The sequence below is a fragment of the Gossypium raimondii genome, chromosome 3 (assembly GCF_025698545.1).
Source record: "Gossypium raimondii isolate GPD5lz chromosome 3, ASM2569854v1, whole genome shotgun sequence".
Taxonomy (NCBI): domain Eukaryota; kingdom Viridiplantae; phylum Streptophyta; class Magnoliopsida; order Malvales; family Malvaceae; genus Gossypium; species Gossypium raimondii.
In genome coordinates, this window is record NC_068567.1 from 39,267,801 (window position 1) to 39,284,174 (window position 16,374).

The 16,374-nt window shown below is 32.6% G+C and overlaps 1 non-coding gene across 1 annotated transcript; it reads right to left on the reverse strand.

The window, feature by feature from the left end:
* Positions 1 to 751: 751 nt before the first annotated feature.
* On the reverse strand, positions 752 to 857 carry LOC128040182 (small nucleolar RNA R71). Its single transcript, XR_008194840.1, has one exon. It is a non-coding gene; the product is annotated as a small nucleolar RNA R71 (small nucleolar RNA).
* Positions 858 to 16,374: the final 15,517 nt, after the last annotated feature.

Consider the following 16,374-nt stretch of genomic DNA (forward strand, 5'->3'; position numbering starts at 1 on the left):
GTTTAAAGGTTAGGTTTTCCTTTGTCACTATTTTCTGCTTGATATTTCTTTTCTTAGATTTATAGATAATTTGTCTATTTTTTGTTCATTGTAATATAATTTATTTAAAGTACTAATTAGATCTATTTTCCATTTAGGTTAATATTAATTTAGTACTCGCCTCCCTTGGGTACGATCCTTAGAGTACTCACCTACTTCGTTGTAACTATATTGCAACCTGACCTGTATACTTGCGGACACCACCTCAATATTATATCTTTAGTTGCAGTATTTATACTCTGGATGTTAGTACGTCTGGAGACGGTCATTTACCATGGGAAAATCCATTAATTGAAGATCCATGAAAATGACAAGGAAACATTCGTGAAGAAGTCCTAATGGATTAGCAGACATTAAACGAGTATACCCTACCTACACTAGATGCGGTGCGAGGAAGCATAGTAATACTGACAATCAATACCAATAATTTTGAAATAAATAAGTCAATGATTTAGATGAACCAAATCATGCTACAAATCAAAAGGAACATACTGGAATACCTAAACTAGCTCTTGAAGCGGGTTTTACAACTTTGCGACACCTTCAAGTACAACGAGGTATCCGATGATGTTGTGTGTCTTTGGTTATTCTCTTTATCATTATGAGACCATACGACTGATTGGTTAGACTTGTGAGAACTAGGTTCCATTACTACGTGGAATCATTTAGTGAAAAATTTCTCTTAAATTTTTCTCGATTAGTTGAACCATTCAGCTCGGGGGAGAAATAACATATTTTAAACAATATTAAGATGAATCCCTGTATGAGGAGTGGGAAGGTTTCAAGACAATGTTAAGGAAGTTCCCACATCACGAATTGCAAGCATGGCTCCAAATCCAAATATTTTATAATGGTGTTAACTGACACATTAAGTCTAGCTTAGATAGAGCATTTGGTGGATCTCTCATGTTCCATACGTACGAGTAAGCTTATAAAATCATAAAAGACATGGCCACGAGTTCGTTCATGTGGCCTAATAAGAAATTTATTTACAAACCAAAGCCTCAAATGAAAAAAAGTTATAAATGAAAAGAGTAACGATGATCAACTCCAATGAATCCTAGAAAAGCTAAACCATTTGGAAACAACTGTCAAGTCGACGAAGGTGGAGCCATATTCTAAGAACCAACCGAAGGCGGCGAGTTACATAGTTAATAGGGGTTGAGACCCTTTTTCAAATGCCTATAATCATGGTTGGAGGGATCATCCAAACCCGAAACGAGAGAGGCAATCAAGGAGGAGTGAATCAAGCACAAACTCGACAAAACCCTCATTATTAACCTCCACCCATGAATAAAGAGTCGTAGGGAATGACCATACTGCATGTGCTCAAAGATTCGATTGAGTAAAGGGGCAGATGAAAACTATGAAGATGAATATTTGACAAGTCCAAGCTACATGTGGAAAAAACGAATCCCGAATAGACATTCTATGCGACCAAATGAGTGAATTGATGACGATTTTTTACGAGAAAAATGGTTAAAGTCTCCCAGAAATACAGAGAACAACCCTCGGAGATAGGAAGGAGCACGTAAAGGCGATCACCTTGTGACCAAGAAAGAAATTGAAGCTTCCAAGTAAGACCATCCATGAAGAGGAGGAGATTCCCAAAGAGGTCAGCGAAACCATGAAGGAAAAAGCTGAGCACCATGAGCTAGTCGAGGAGGTAGATGAACCGATGCTTGTATCGACAATCTTAATTCTGTGCACGACGAGGGTATCTTTCCCAACAAGATTAGAAGACAATCAAAAGAGGGATAAGGCAAATTTTGTAAGTTTTCTAAATTTATTTAAATCCCTTGATGTCAATTTTTCACTCTTAGAACTTATAGATAAAATTCCAAAATATGCAACGTGCCTAAAGGAAATTATGAAACGACATAAGAAAATGAAAACGGGCGAGCAAGTTGACTTCGATGCCTCGTGTAACACTTTAATTGCAAAGAAGATCCCCTGAAATTAAAAGATCCGAGTAGCTTTACAATTCTAATAAAGATAAGGGGTCGATATTTTAGAAAGGCCCTATTTGTGATTCAGGGACTAGCATAAACTTAATGCCTCTATGAATCTATCGAAAACTCAGACTCAGGGATCTTAAAAACACCTCGATAACACTATAGCTAGCTGATAGATCCTTGGTACACTCAAAAGATGTACTCGAGGATATACTGGTCAAGGTATGAGAATTTATAGTCCCTACCAATGTCGTAGTCCTCGACTTTGAGGAAGAGTGTGAAATCCCCATTTTCTTGGGTAGGCAATTTTTGGCCACTTCAAAATCGACCAGAGATCTCGAATGAAATAAACAAATTATAAAAATCAACAACAAGATAAAAGTGTTCAAATGTGGCTGAGATTCCCAAAGTGAGGGATTACTTAGGGAGGAATGTTATGGTTTATTTAATTTAATCCCTAACGGCCTTGACTGAAGACATTTCTCGAGTTGTGCACATGTAGGTACTCATAAGGTGAGAGAATGAGACAAATGGCGAGATCCCAATAAGCATGGGGACAATTAGAAGGTACATGATGATCGTGAATGACGATTAAAGTCAATGGTGAAGTTTAGAGAATTATCGGACACGTCCGATAACACGACATAATTGTTAAACCATTTAACTTTAATTAACTTGTAAATAGTGTAAATTAGTTTCAATTTTTCATTTGAATTTATATTTTAGGATAATTATAGCGTAATTACATGTTAGAATTAGGAGAAATCAAATTTTTGGACATGATGGGACAAAGAGAAACTAATCGGGGACAAAAATGAACGGCTTGAGGACATCGACACATCTTGGAAGTTAAGGAGCAATGTTGTGTCGCACCATGCATAGGCCATGGTGTGACACAGACACTTCGAAACTAAAATGCCTGATGTTAGAGTGTTGTGTCGCGCTATGCACAAGTTATGGCATGACACGAGCACTTCGAAACAAAAATAGGTGTTTTTAGGGCATCGTGTCACTCCATGTACAAGCTATGGCATGACACGCTTGTGTTTTCAGCCAAAATCGGGCCATTTTAGGCATAAATCCTGCTGAGAGTCTATTTATACCCTCCGTTTTAGGCATAAAAACACACATCTAAAACACCCAAAGAAGAGAAAACACCCTCCTTGAGTCACCACGCTTCTTCCTTGCAATCCAACTTTGAGTTTTCATATTCCTAGCCTCTGATTCACATAAGTAAGTTTTCTTCTTCTCTTTTCATTTTTGTTCTCAACTTTTATTTTTTGATATTCCATATCGATCAAGAGTCGAATTTCGTCAGCAACTACCCATGTTCTAACTTTGTTCATCATCATTTTTATTACTTAGGTTTGTTGTTATTTTAATTTAATTCGAAAATGGCACCACAAAAACAACAATGTTCCACTCAGGCGTCGAGCAATGTCGATGCCAATTGCTTCCATAACTTGAAAGTAGAGAGGTTCTTTCTTCAGATGTGTGGAAATTTATTTATACAAGAGTGTAGGTTCGATCAAACCATGTCCGCTTTCGATGAGATATGGGATTTGGTACAAATCCCAATGTTAGAACGATGTTTGTGACCGAACTGGTGGTTGACGGTATCATTTACATGTTTTATTCCTACCTGAAAGATGAGGATCATAAGCAATGAGGTGAGACGATCTCTCGTGTTACTGTTTGGGGAAAGAGGCACCAATTACACCTCGATAGATTTACTGATATTATGATGCCCCGTATTATCCACATGGTCATCTAGAGACCTTAGAATTATTTACATTTGAGGATTTCGATATGGAGGGTATTATTGATTATTTCACGGAGGTGGACTCGCCAAGCCAACTTCGAGGTGCCCCTGAAATTCAATACCGCTATCATGTTCTTGATGGTTAAGATATGAATGCAATTTATTTGCACTCGTCTGGCACCAACTCATAATGCTTCTGACGTCACTGCCTATGGAGCGGTTATGCTTTATTCTATAGTGTAGAAAGATGAAATTTTTATTGGCTACTAGATCTACGAGAAAATGATAAAGTGCATTTGATCACTGTGCTATGTCATCGAGCCGATGTTCCCATGTCTCTAATCTAGCCTTTCATGAGACCCATGATGAGCGTGATTGGGGAGAACTTATAAGACCGGTTCATTGAGCTCCAACGCAAGTAAAATCAGGAGAAGGAGCAAAGAACTAAACACAGGAATGACACTCGGGAGCCGATGAAAAGGAAGGGTAAAGCACACACGTTATAGATGACGGGACTCATGGATATGCTCATTTCTAAGTGATGGATGCGATGGATGCATGATATGGGCAACATTCTGATTCGCATTGCAGAACAGAATGGCTGACCTACACCAACACCACTCCCTGACATGTTCGAGAGGTTCCCACCGCCAGGCTAAGAGGGCGCCAATTATAAGGATAATGATGATGAGGAAGAGGAGAACCCAATCGTTCCACCGGATTATGAATGAGTATTTTGACCAGATAGTTCATCGACGAAGGGCATGGTGATCCTCGACTCAAGCCATCACCACCCGACTTAGACTTCGAGAAGGCAGGTTATGAAAGCATCGGTGGGGCATAGAAGGCCAAGACCCAGATGATAGAGGAGTTAGAATCTAAGTCTGACTAATTTTGAACATTTATATTTTTATATTTGGAATTTGTACTTTAATTTTATTCGAGATAATTTTGAATTTTTACTTGAGATTTAATTAGTTAGGATTTAATAGTTTATATATAATTGTTTGCTTTAGTTTTTCTTTATAAGGACCCCATAATTTTTTAAGGCACTACAAGATCGAGCCATAACCGAAAGCAGTTGTCCCCACTAATTGTATTGCACAAATAACGCCAATCGGGTAACCTCTTTCCTTTATATTTTTATTGCACATTAGGGACAATATGCAAATAAAGTTTGGGGGTGAATTAGGAACATTTTAAAAATTTTCTATTATTTTATTTTCTTTGTTTTTAGTTTTTAGTTTTTATTGCATGTTTTCTATGTGCTTGAGTGTAACACCCCTAACCTATATCCGTCACCAAAATAGTGTTACGGAGCATTAACATAAAAACATAACTTAAAAACATACATTTCATACCTCAACATAAACATAGCATAAAACATTTATCTATATGCATATTGTCCCTTAATCAAGCCTTCGAGGCCCTAAAAACACTTTAAAAACGATTTGGGACTAAATTGGAAACATTTGAAACATTGACGAAAAAGTTGGACAATTCAAAACTGTAGGGGTCACACAGCCGTGTGGTTAGGCCGTGAAACTCACACGGCTGAGACACATGCTTGTGTCTCAGGCTGTCTAACATTCAAAATAGGGACACACGGTCGTGTCCCAGCCCATGTAACTCTTTGACTTGGGTTACACGACCAAGCTACATGCTAGTGTGCCAGGACGTGTAACACTCGAAATGGCCTCGCACGCTCGTGCGTCAGGCTATGTGCTAGGCCGTGTAACTACATGACTTGTAACCTTTGAAACTTATAGGGGGCACACAGCCATGTCGCATGGTTGTGTATCACACACGGTTGAGACACACGCCCGTGTCTTAGACTGTGTGGACAATAAATTGGCCAAAATCAAGCTACTTCCTTCACCCACCTCAGGCATGAACCTAATCACATTTGCACATATGACTAAGGCATCAAACCTACCCAAAACATGCACAAAAATGACCAAATCACTATACCATTAACCTATACAACCAATATGCCAATAAGGCACCACAATCACAAACCATCAAATATACCCAAACATGTACATATATGGCCATTCATCAACCATTCACTTCTAACTTATTTCCATACCAAACTGACCACAATTGAGCACATTGAAACTACATCAACACATACTAAAATGGTCATTTTTAAAACATGCATCAACTTAGTCATATTGACATCAACCATCAAGGCATCAAAATACAATAAGTGCATCAACCATAATGACACTTATACATACCAAAATAACAACTAGATCATTTATACACAAGTCCACCTATACATGCAATTATAACATTGACCAAAACATCAAAATCTACCAATTTAATTATTGGATAGTGTGAACATAAAGCAATTGTATTCCTACTTTTCATAAACATAGATATACATTCATTGATCATTATCATTTTATACCTTTCCACAAGTTCATAACATAGTCGATTGGAACGTTTGTCGTTCCTTCCTTTTTCATGCCCGTTGAACCACTTAGAATAATATTGGATATGCGGGAAAGCTCACACAAAGTGTGCTAAACATATGGTTGAAACCATTCCTTTTCCTTTACATCATTGCCCACTCGATCTATAAAATGGGTATGCTCACACAAGCTGACGGTCGAAATGTAAATTACACAATGCCACTAATTGACGTGTATCCGCAAAAAATGCTGGAACTCAGCCATCAGTAGGACATTCATGACCAACACTCTAAACATGGTAACCCTAATGACGTGTTATTTGTATCCTATATATTCCTAAGGTTCAAACGGGGCTCGATAATAGCATAATAACATATATATTGATTCATTTACATTAGAAAAACACATTAAACATTCAGTTTAATCAACATTAAGTGATTACAGTTCATACGAACTTACCTGGCTAAATTGTAGAAATGTCAAAGTACATGGGCTATTTGATAATTTTTCCTTCTCCTCAATTTTTCACTCGTTCTTGATCTAAATTAATAATTTCATTCAATTCATTAACTTAGATAGTAAAACCAATTCATTTTATGCAATTTAGGCATTTTTGACATTTTTACAAAATTACCCTCAACTTTTCATTTTTATTCAATTTAGTACCTATGTCCTAATCATGCAAATAAACCAATTTTATTGAAAATTTATACCAAAATGCTACTAGCATCCATTACAACCAACATTTGTAACAATTTCACATCAAGTCCTTGTATTTTTACTATTTCAACAATTTAATCCCTAATCGTTAAATTTATCAAAATCACTTAACAATATACTTATAAATAAAAATAATACTTTAAATCATCATTTAACATATAAAATCACAAATATTCATCAATGGTAAACTTCAAAATCTTTAACAATTTCAAAAATAAAGGTACAAACTAGCTGGACCTAGTTGCAACGATCTCAAAAATATAAAAAATTACAAGAAACATGTATCAAAACAATACCATGCAAGAATAATTTCCAAAAAAAATCTCTCCCCCTTCAAAATGGAGCATTCGGCCAACCAATGAGAAATTAGAAAAGAGATAACCTTTAATTTGTTTATTTTAGGTTTAATTTACCTTTTTACCATTTTACCCTTTAAAAATCATCATAATTTCATTAATACCTTACCCATAAATATCCACTAACCCTTTAAGTGGTTAATTTACCATTAAAGTCCATTTATTTTCATTTCCATAGCCAATTGACCCTTTAACATATAGAACTCAACTTTTACATTTTTTATGATTTAGTCCTTTTAAGTAATTAACTATCTAAATATTAAAATTTCTTAACAAAACTTTAATAAAACCTTAATAACACTCCACAAATATTAATAAAATATTCATGACTCGGTTTATAGAAATGATGTCCCGATACCTCATTTTCTAAAACCACTTGACTTTAGGGTCATACCACTTGAACTTAATTAATCATTCATATAGCATAACTTGTCAAATAAAACTTTATTTAAATACCATATTTGACTCATAAATTTTAAATAATAATATTTACGAACTTACTCGTCGGATTTGTAGCCTTGAAACCACTATTTTCAACACCATTAAAAAACGGGTTGTTACATTGAGCTTGTAGAAAAGACAAGTGATTGGTTTAGGAGCATGTTAATAGGATTTTGTGAATAGGTTGTAAATCTAGTTTGATAGCAACTAATTCTAAATTTTTAATTTTAGACTACTTCGTTCAATTTCTTACACTGTGAATAGATTTAATATGTGAAATTTACAACTTGATGAATAGGTATATGAATAGCATGTATGTTTAATTGAATTGTTGGTTATGGAAAATGATAGACTTGGCTGATTTAATCCATGTATAGAATTACCGAGGGACGACCTAAGGCATTGCTTAGTAGACAACTTTTCAAGCCATAAAGCTATCTCGTAAATAGTTTTCCTACTAGCTATTTTGAGCCTTAATCCATTTTCTTGATAAACCCTAAAATTAAATGTTAAGCCTAATAGATAATTTATTTGATCACTTGTTTCTTAGTCCTTGCACGGATTTAGACATTCGACCATCGATATTGAGGGATTAGGTGGATACATCTCAGTGGTTTCAAAAGAAAATTTTAGTGAACTAAGGAATAGTATGGTATAGTAAGTATAATATTTTGAGCTTGTAGAAAAATAAGGGAAAATGCCAATCAAGAAAATCTCAATGAAAAATAGAAACAAAGTGAGTTGAAAAAAGGTACGCTTACATTTGTTCAAAAAAAATTATGAGCTCGAATGATTGTACTCATGAATACTATACGAGGCCATAGTAAACAGAGAGATAAAGAAGGTGAGGGAAGTGGATATAAGGTGGTGAGCATATGTATACTTGGAGGAGTATTGGAGATAATATCATGTGCCAAACAACTTTCGTGCTTAATCATTTTGTTGAGCCTGTTCTTTGAATTCAAAACCAACCTAAGTCGCGGAACGTTACAAGTCGAAAAGTTCTATGTGACTTAGGTAGTACCTTATGTGGATGACATGAAGCCGAGTTGTAATGTTTTTACCACTTATAGTTATTGGAGCATACATGTATATTTGTATAGATGTTTTGATGGAAACTTATACTTAGCATTCTTGTATTTGGTTGCTTTGTAATGTATTGAACTTACCCGTCTAACTTTAGAAATGGTGAGTCAATTGTATATCACTTTAGAGTTATGTATTTATTTACATTGTCTTATTAATATAATTCTATCCAATTTCATGTATCAAGCTAGTTTGAGTACATTTTCTTTTCTTTGCATGTTTATTTCTTGCTTTCAATTTTTAGTTTTTATTTTGTTTTGTTTAGTTTGCTTGAGGACAAGCAAAGACTTAAGTGTGGGGGTGTTTCACTTCTCGTTTGAGGTAGTAGTCAATTTGGGTCATTTTCACACTTACGGAGATTTTTTTATGCAATTTAGTATTTACTATTATATTTTTGGTATTTAGTACTTAGAATTAAATATTAGTAAAATAATTGTTTTTTAACACATTTTCTAAGTGTCATGACCCATTAAGCCGACACGGTCTTAGGTAGTTCTAATATGTTTAATTGAGCATTTATGATGTAGATTTATGGTCCCAATTAACATGGAAGCAAGGGACGGGTGATGCAAAAGCTTTTTGGGACGTCAAAACATAAAATAAACCAAAATTGGTGTGAAACACGTCTTGTCGCACCATATCCCTTGCATGGCACAATATAGTTGACTTATTGCCTAAGAATGCCAAGACTATTTTCATCTGCACAATCAATTTTATATGAATTCCTAATTTGGGTTGCCATCACTTCTATAAATAAGACATTAGGGGTTTGATGTAAAGGATCGTCCTATACATAATCAAAATCCCTAGTAGTTTAAGAGTAGGGTTAGTTTTCTTTTGGCTTTTTATAACTATTTGTTGTCCCTCTTAGAATCGATTTCGATCCAAGAGTTTATTTATTTTATTAAAGTATTTCAATTTATCTTTTCTTTGCATTCGATATATTTCATTATTCCAATCAATCGATTTGCTACTCCGTTCTCCATTCGATATTAAATCCACGATTATTCTAATCTCATTTCTCTTTTGATTCAATCATGTTCTTTACATGATTTATTCAATTGGTATTATGATTATGAATAACATGAATAACTAAATCACTTTGGGAAGATTAACAAATAGATGGGGATGTGATTAATGGAGAAATTAGGGTTTTCTTAAAAGGGTTAGTTGGTATGGATTATGTGTTCTTAAACCCTAGGCTTGACAACCCTAGGAAGTTATCATAGGATAGATGAGGTCGGGAGATAAGTCGAACTGAGTAAATCGTAATTTATCCTGGTTGAGAAAGTGAGGTCGGAAGATAAGCAAGTATCAACCAATTGATTAATTAGCTAGAGGTCGAGAGGTATTAATTGGTTAATCAGTAGCTAATCCACCATAAAACCCAAATCCGAAGTTAATTACAAACCCTGAAGCAAGTTAATTTTCCTGATTGATTTAGTAATTTTAGTCGTTTGTTTATTTTTTTTCTTATTTATTTATTTTTGTTATTTAAATTCTCTCCTTAATCTATTTTATGGTTTATCGTAATATAAAAATTAGTTATTACTTCTTAGACTTATTATTGTACAAAGGTTTTCATAAATTTGTTCCATCCTCCATTAGTTACAAGCCTCAAAATACTTCCAAGTGTTTCATTGAAACTAAACTATATTACAATTTGACCCGTGCACTTGAGGACACCGCCGTTCTAGTTTCTTATATATTTTTTGATGTTATTTTTACTATAAACGATAACTCGTTTATAGTCGGTAAGTTTTCTAGGCCCAGCCCGAAAAATGGACCTAAAATATTGCCTAACCCAGCCTGGATAAAATTGCTAAAACCTGAGCCCGACCCGACCCAACCCGCCCAGTATTAAATTTTTTATATTATTTTGTAAATAAAAATAAATTTAAAAATATAATACATCAAATACACTAAAAACATTAAAATAAAAGCTAAACTACCAAAATAGTCACTTTTGTTTACCTCAAGTTACATTTGAGTCACTTATGTTTGAAATGTTTCGTTTTAGTCACTTAAATTAACGTGTTGTAACATTTTAGTTACTGAGTTGCTAGTTTTCATTAACGGTGTAACAGTAAGCTGACGTGGCACGTTAAATCATTATTTCAAATAAAAAGTTTAGGTTAAATTACACAATTGGTCCCCATATTTTTTTCGTTTTGAACAATTTAATTTTTTTTTCTTTTATGTTCTTTAACTTTCCTTTTTGTTTCTTTATTTTTCATGCTCTTCTGTTTCTCCCTCTGTTTTCTTCCCTTCTCCATATTTTTTAACGTAGTTTTTCTATGTTTTCCATTTGTTAAAACCTTTTTATGTTTATGAAAAAAGAATAGGCAAAAGGTGAAACCAAAATAAAACTTGCTTCGCATATACTCACCCCACTATTACAAACCCTCATCGTCCATAATCACATTAATGAACCAATTTGGATCTCTCAATAACCATCTTATCTATCTTACCTACAACATTGTCACCCTCTCAAAACTACATTGTTTAACGAATTTTTCAAATGAGCTCTACACTTTCAATGACTAAAATGACCACCATATGAAACTTACCCTCAACTTTACCCAAACCAGTTTGGTTCCATGCTTCCTTTCTCTCTTTGGTTCATCTATCCTCGCTTCCAAGCAAGCTTGCTTGGGAATATCCAAGAAGGTTTAGATCAATTTTATTGTTTGCTTAATTTTATTCATCAAAATATAAAAGGAAAGGAAAGGAATAATCTACATAATTTTTTAAAAGTTTGGAAACAAATTTTTTTTTGAATATAAAGAATTCAATTTATGTTTAGATTTGATTAAGGATATTGTTTTTATATTGATTATTTAGATCTAATTTTAGTTTCAAAATTGGATTATATTCAAATCGACATTTGATTAAGAGTGATTGATATTCGGTTTTGATTGAAATTCAATTTTGAAATCATGTGAAAGAAACATTTACTTCGTTCTTTTGGTGGGTAAAGATTATGTTTTTTGCAGTGAAGAATATGAGAAGAGAGAAAATAAAGGGAAGAAGAAAAGAAAATAAAGAAATAAAAGAAAAAATTCAATTGTTCAAAAAATATAAGTATAGGGACTAGTTTTAACAAATGGAAAACATAGAAAAACTACGTTAAAAGAAATGAAGAAGGCAGGAAAACAAAAGGAGAAGGAGAAAAGAATGGAAAATAAAAAAAATTGCTAAAAATGAAAAAAAAATATAAGGACCAATTGTATAATTTAACCTAAAATTTTTATTTAAAGTGATGATTTAACGTGCCACTTCATCTTGCCGTTACATCGTTAACGACAACTAATGCTCAGTGACTAAAATGTTACAACACGATAACGTAAGTGACTAAAACGTAACATTTCAAATATAAGTGACTAACATGTAACCTAAGACAAAAAATGATTATTTTGGTAGTTTACCTTAAAATAAATGTTTCCAGCAAATGAAAAAAATTAAAAAAAGAACTTAAATAACACTAAGATAAGTGTACCTTAGCAAGCAAATACTTCCACAATAATAGCAAAATTAATAATAAAACAAGAGTTATACAATATAATAGCGAAATGATAGTAAAACAAAGAAAAAATAGTAAAAAAAAAACAAAAATATTTTTTTTTTACAAATTCGGACTAAGCCGAGCAAAAAAAAGCTTACCTAAGGACCGACCCGTTTAGAAAACAGGGTTTTTTTTCCAAACCCATTTTTCGAGTCTATATTTTTACTCAAACCCTCTCACTTTTCGAGCTACCCGACCTAGCCATGGACAAGTCTACTCCCTTCTAATAAAAAAAATTTAATGTTTCTACTTCTCTTCTCTAAACAGTTACCGCTGTAAGGTTTAAAGAAGAACACAAAACTTATTATATATGTTGTAAATATGGTAGAATTATTTACTTAATTTAAAATTTTTTTATTAAATTTTATGGTAAACTATACAGATAGACACTCAATTAATCAAAACATTTCATTTTAAGCACCTAAAATAAAAAAAGCTTGCAATTTAAACACCCATGCTACGTAATTTGATCATTTTGGTCACTCTCGTTAAAATCACAAGCGACAAGCTGATATGACAATTAAAAAAAACCATAATAACAAATTTAGCCTTCAACTTTTACATATTATATCAGTTTAGTCATAAATTTAAAATTTTAATCCTCAAAATTTACAAACAATCTCAATTTGATCATAATTATAAAAAAATAAAAGAAATATATAAAATACATAAATATTTTTTAAAAAATATGATAATAAATTTAAATTTTATATTAATAATAAATAAAATAAAAGTCCTCCCCCACCACCGTCCCCCTCCCCTCACCACCGTACCTTTTTTCTTTATTGCGTATTCATGAATGTGGGGTTTTCATTGGTACAGTTTCTGTTTTGAATCGTTTTTTTTTTCTGCTTTTTATGCACCAAAGCCTTGTCCATTTGCTCTGTTTCCAGTGGCTTTTGAATTTTTTGGGGGTTTTAGATTTTATGATTGAATCTTTTATATTCTATTATGATTTCAGGGTTCTGCTCATTGGGATTAAAATTTGGAGGTTTTATAGTGAAAGCTAAATTGTATTTATTTGAAGTTATTTTTTTGCGACAATTTTTAAATCAGAAAAAATCCCCAATTTTGTAATGTATCTGTGTAGATTAAGACTTGAGAGTTAAGGTTTTGATTGATTGATATGGCTCTTAGAGATAAAGATTTAGAACTTGGCACTGAAAATGGGGTAATTGTTAATGTTAGAGGGGAAGAAAATTATAGCATAAGTCCTCTTTTGGACATTTGTCGACCGATTGTTAAGGTTAGAGGCGATTTTATCGACGATAGAGTGTGGTTGTCTGGCAATGTTTCAAGTTGTGGTAGTGTTTGTGTGGAGAATTCGTACAAGATTAGCACGACTGGTGATGATAAAGATGTTGAGAACCGATTAACAAAGGAGAGGGTACGGGTACGGGTGGGGTGGAGGATTTTTATTTTATTTAATATTAACATTAATATAATATTTAGATTTATTATTATATTTTTTGAAAATAGTTATGTATTTATATATTTCTTTGATTTTGCAAATTTTGAGAGTTAATTTTTTAAAATTATGACTAAATTGATATAATATGTAAAAGTTGAGAGATAAATTTGTTACTATACCTTTTTTTAACTGGCATGTCAACTTGTCATTTGTGATTTAATTGGGAGTGACTAAAATGACCGAACCATGTAACGTGTTTGTTTAAATTACAAAATTTTATTTTAGGTGCCTAAAATGAAATTTTTTATAGTTGGGTGACTATATGTGTAGTTTACCCTAAATTTTATTACAATTAACTTTATTACTATGAATCTTCTTTTTCAGAATTTATGAATAAAATATTATTTTTATGATATTTTGAACAACAAAGACTATTCAATTGTTTGTGCCCAACATAATTAAGCTTCCCAGAGCTACATGGACATATTGAAGAATGCTTAAGAAGTGTTGGTTTATTTGCTATATTACCAATAATCAAGTTCAAAATGATATTAGAGTTGTTTGTTGCTTTGTTGGAAATAAAAAAAAATGCACATATTTCATTGTTCATGCGAGGAAGCAACTATAACACTGGAAGATGTCACTTTAGTAATCGACCTTCTAATCAATGGACAAGTGGTAACAGGAGATAGTAAACGCAAACATAATTTCACTTATGGCCTCTTAATTCCCCTACACATTATGCCACATGATTTATTTTCATGTCTCATTCATTACTAGAATATTCATTAATTTGATTCCTTTTCGACTTATATAAATTTTAGTCTTTAGCACATTACTTCATCATTTACACATATTGATTTATTTTCATAAGCAAATCTCATCATTAAGATTTTAATTTATTTTACCTTGAGTAAACTCTAGCAAAAATACTCTGGTACACAGGACTACTGGAAAAATATGATTTTGAAAGCGTGTTTGTAGCACAACGAAAATTTAAAATACCTTTACAACATTATCTTTTTCTTAAAGCTTAGATAGAACCTTTCCCCTAGCTTTTATGGATAAACTAGAACCCTTAGTTTTTGTGGCTCAACTAAAGCCCTCCCAATTTATAAGGTATGTGTTTACAAAAATTAAGCTCTCAAAGAAATGAAATGAGAGTGATAAAATATCTAACAATAAGCTCCTAGAGAATATTTACAAGAGAAATGAAAGATTAAACACTTTCTCTTGATCTTGATGCTTGGGTATCTCTCCCTTGAATTTTGAAATGTTCTTTAAGTGTATTTATATCAAGGAACAAGTTTGTGGACGTTTATGGTCGTTGGGGATGAATTCTAGCCATTGGAAGCATTAATTTCGGGCTTAAAAACTGTCCTTACAATATTTCTAAAGACTTGGCAAGTTGTCTCGAGACATGATTGAAAAATAGTTGTTATATAGCCATTGGCAGGCCATGTCTCAAGAAATGAATAGTGTGACTCGAGACAATCTACCAATTGTCTTTAGAAATACTACACAGCCTAAAGATAAACAACTCCTAAAGCAAATTTTTGCTTTGAAGTTCTCATGTCTCGAGACATATACGTATGTCTCGAGATGTGCATACAAAAGTCCCTTAAAGACATTTTAAACACCTTAAAACACTTTGGTATTGACCCAAAAGCATTTAGATAAATTAAAACATATTTTTGAATATTTTGCAAGCTTTTGAAAATGCTTCAAAAATGTTTGATAAAATTTTTATTCATATTTTCATCAAATGATTTAGGTCATATAATACATATATAATTTGTCTTAAATATTGTTATATACAAATCTTGAGACATCAAAGCTAACAATCTCCTCATTTATTATATAACAAAAGTCTAAGAGAATTTTGCATTTTGAAAAACTCCTTTTAAATCATTTGGTCATTTTGAAAACATAACTCCCCATTAATAAAATACTCTTTGAAAATTGTAAGCACAAACACTTAAACAAAACATAAACATATTTAATTTTAATAAGAGATATGACAATTAAGAATTAGAGAAATTCAATAAAAAGGGTTAAATTTGGCAACGAAAATCCATCAAAATTCAGCCTAAAATAGCCAAAATTGGTTGAGGAGGAGAGACACACACATTATTTTAGTTTTAGCCTTAGTTTTATTTAAGTTTTCTCTTAGTTTTTCTGCACTTTTTCTAGGGTTTTCATTTTCTCTTCTTCTTTCTTAGTTTTAGAGTTTATTTTTCTGTATTTACTTCTTGTTTTTGTTGTTCTTAGTGTTAGTTAAGTTGGTTACCATTGTAGCTTAGGCTTATTTACACTTCCAGTCCCTATACCTTGGTTGTAAGACATTTTTAGTATTATTTTAATGTATTTCAATTTATTTTACATTAAATCTATTAAAGTTAGTTCCTTTTATGTTTATTGCTTTAGATTTCTCTGTTGCATGCTTTTAGTTTCATGTTCTTTAAGTTTTCTTGCATAAAAATCTCAACTTTTATATTTTTCTTAAGCTTTAGTTTAATGGTTTCTTTGCTTTTCATTTCCATGTTCATTCTTTTTATTTTCAGCATGAGTAGCTAAACCTAAAAGGGGGTTGGTTGATGGAGGTGTAGGTAAGCTAATTTT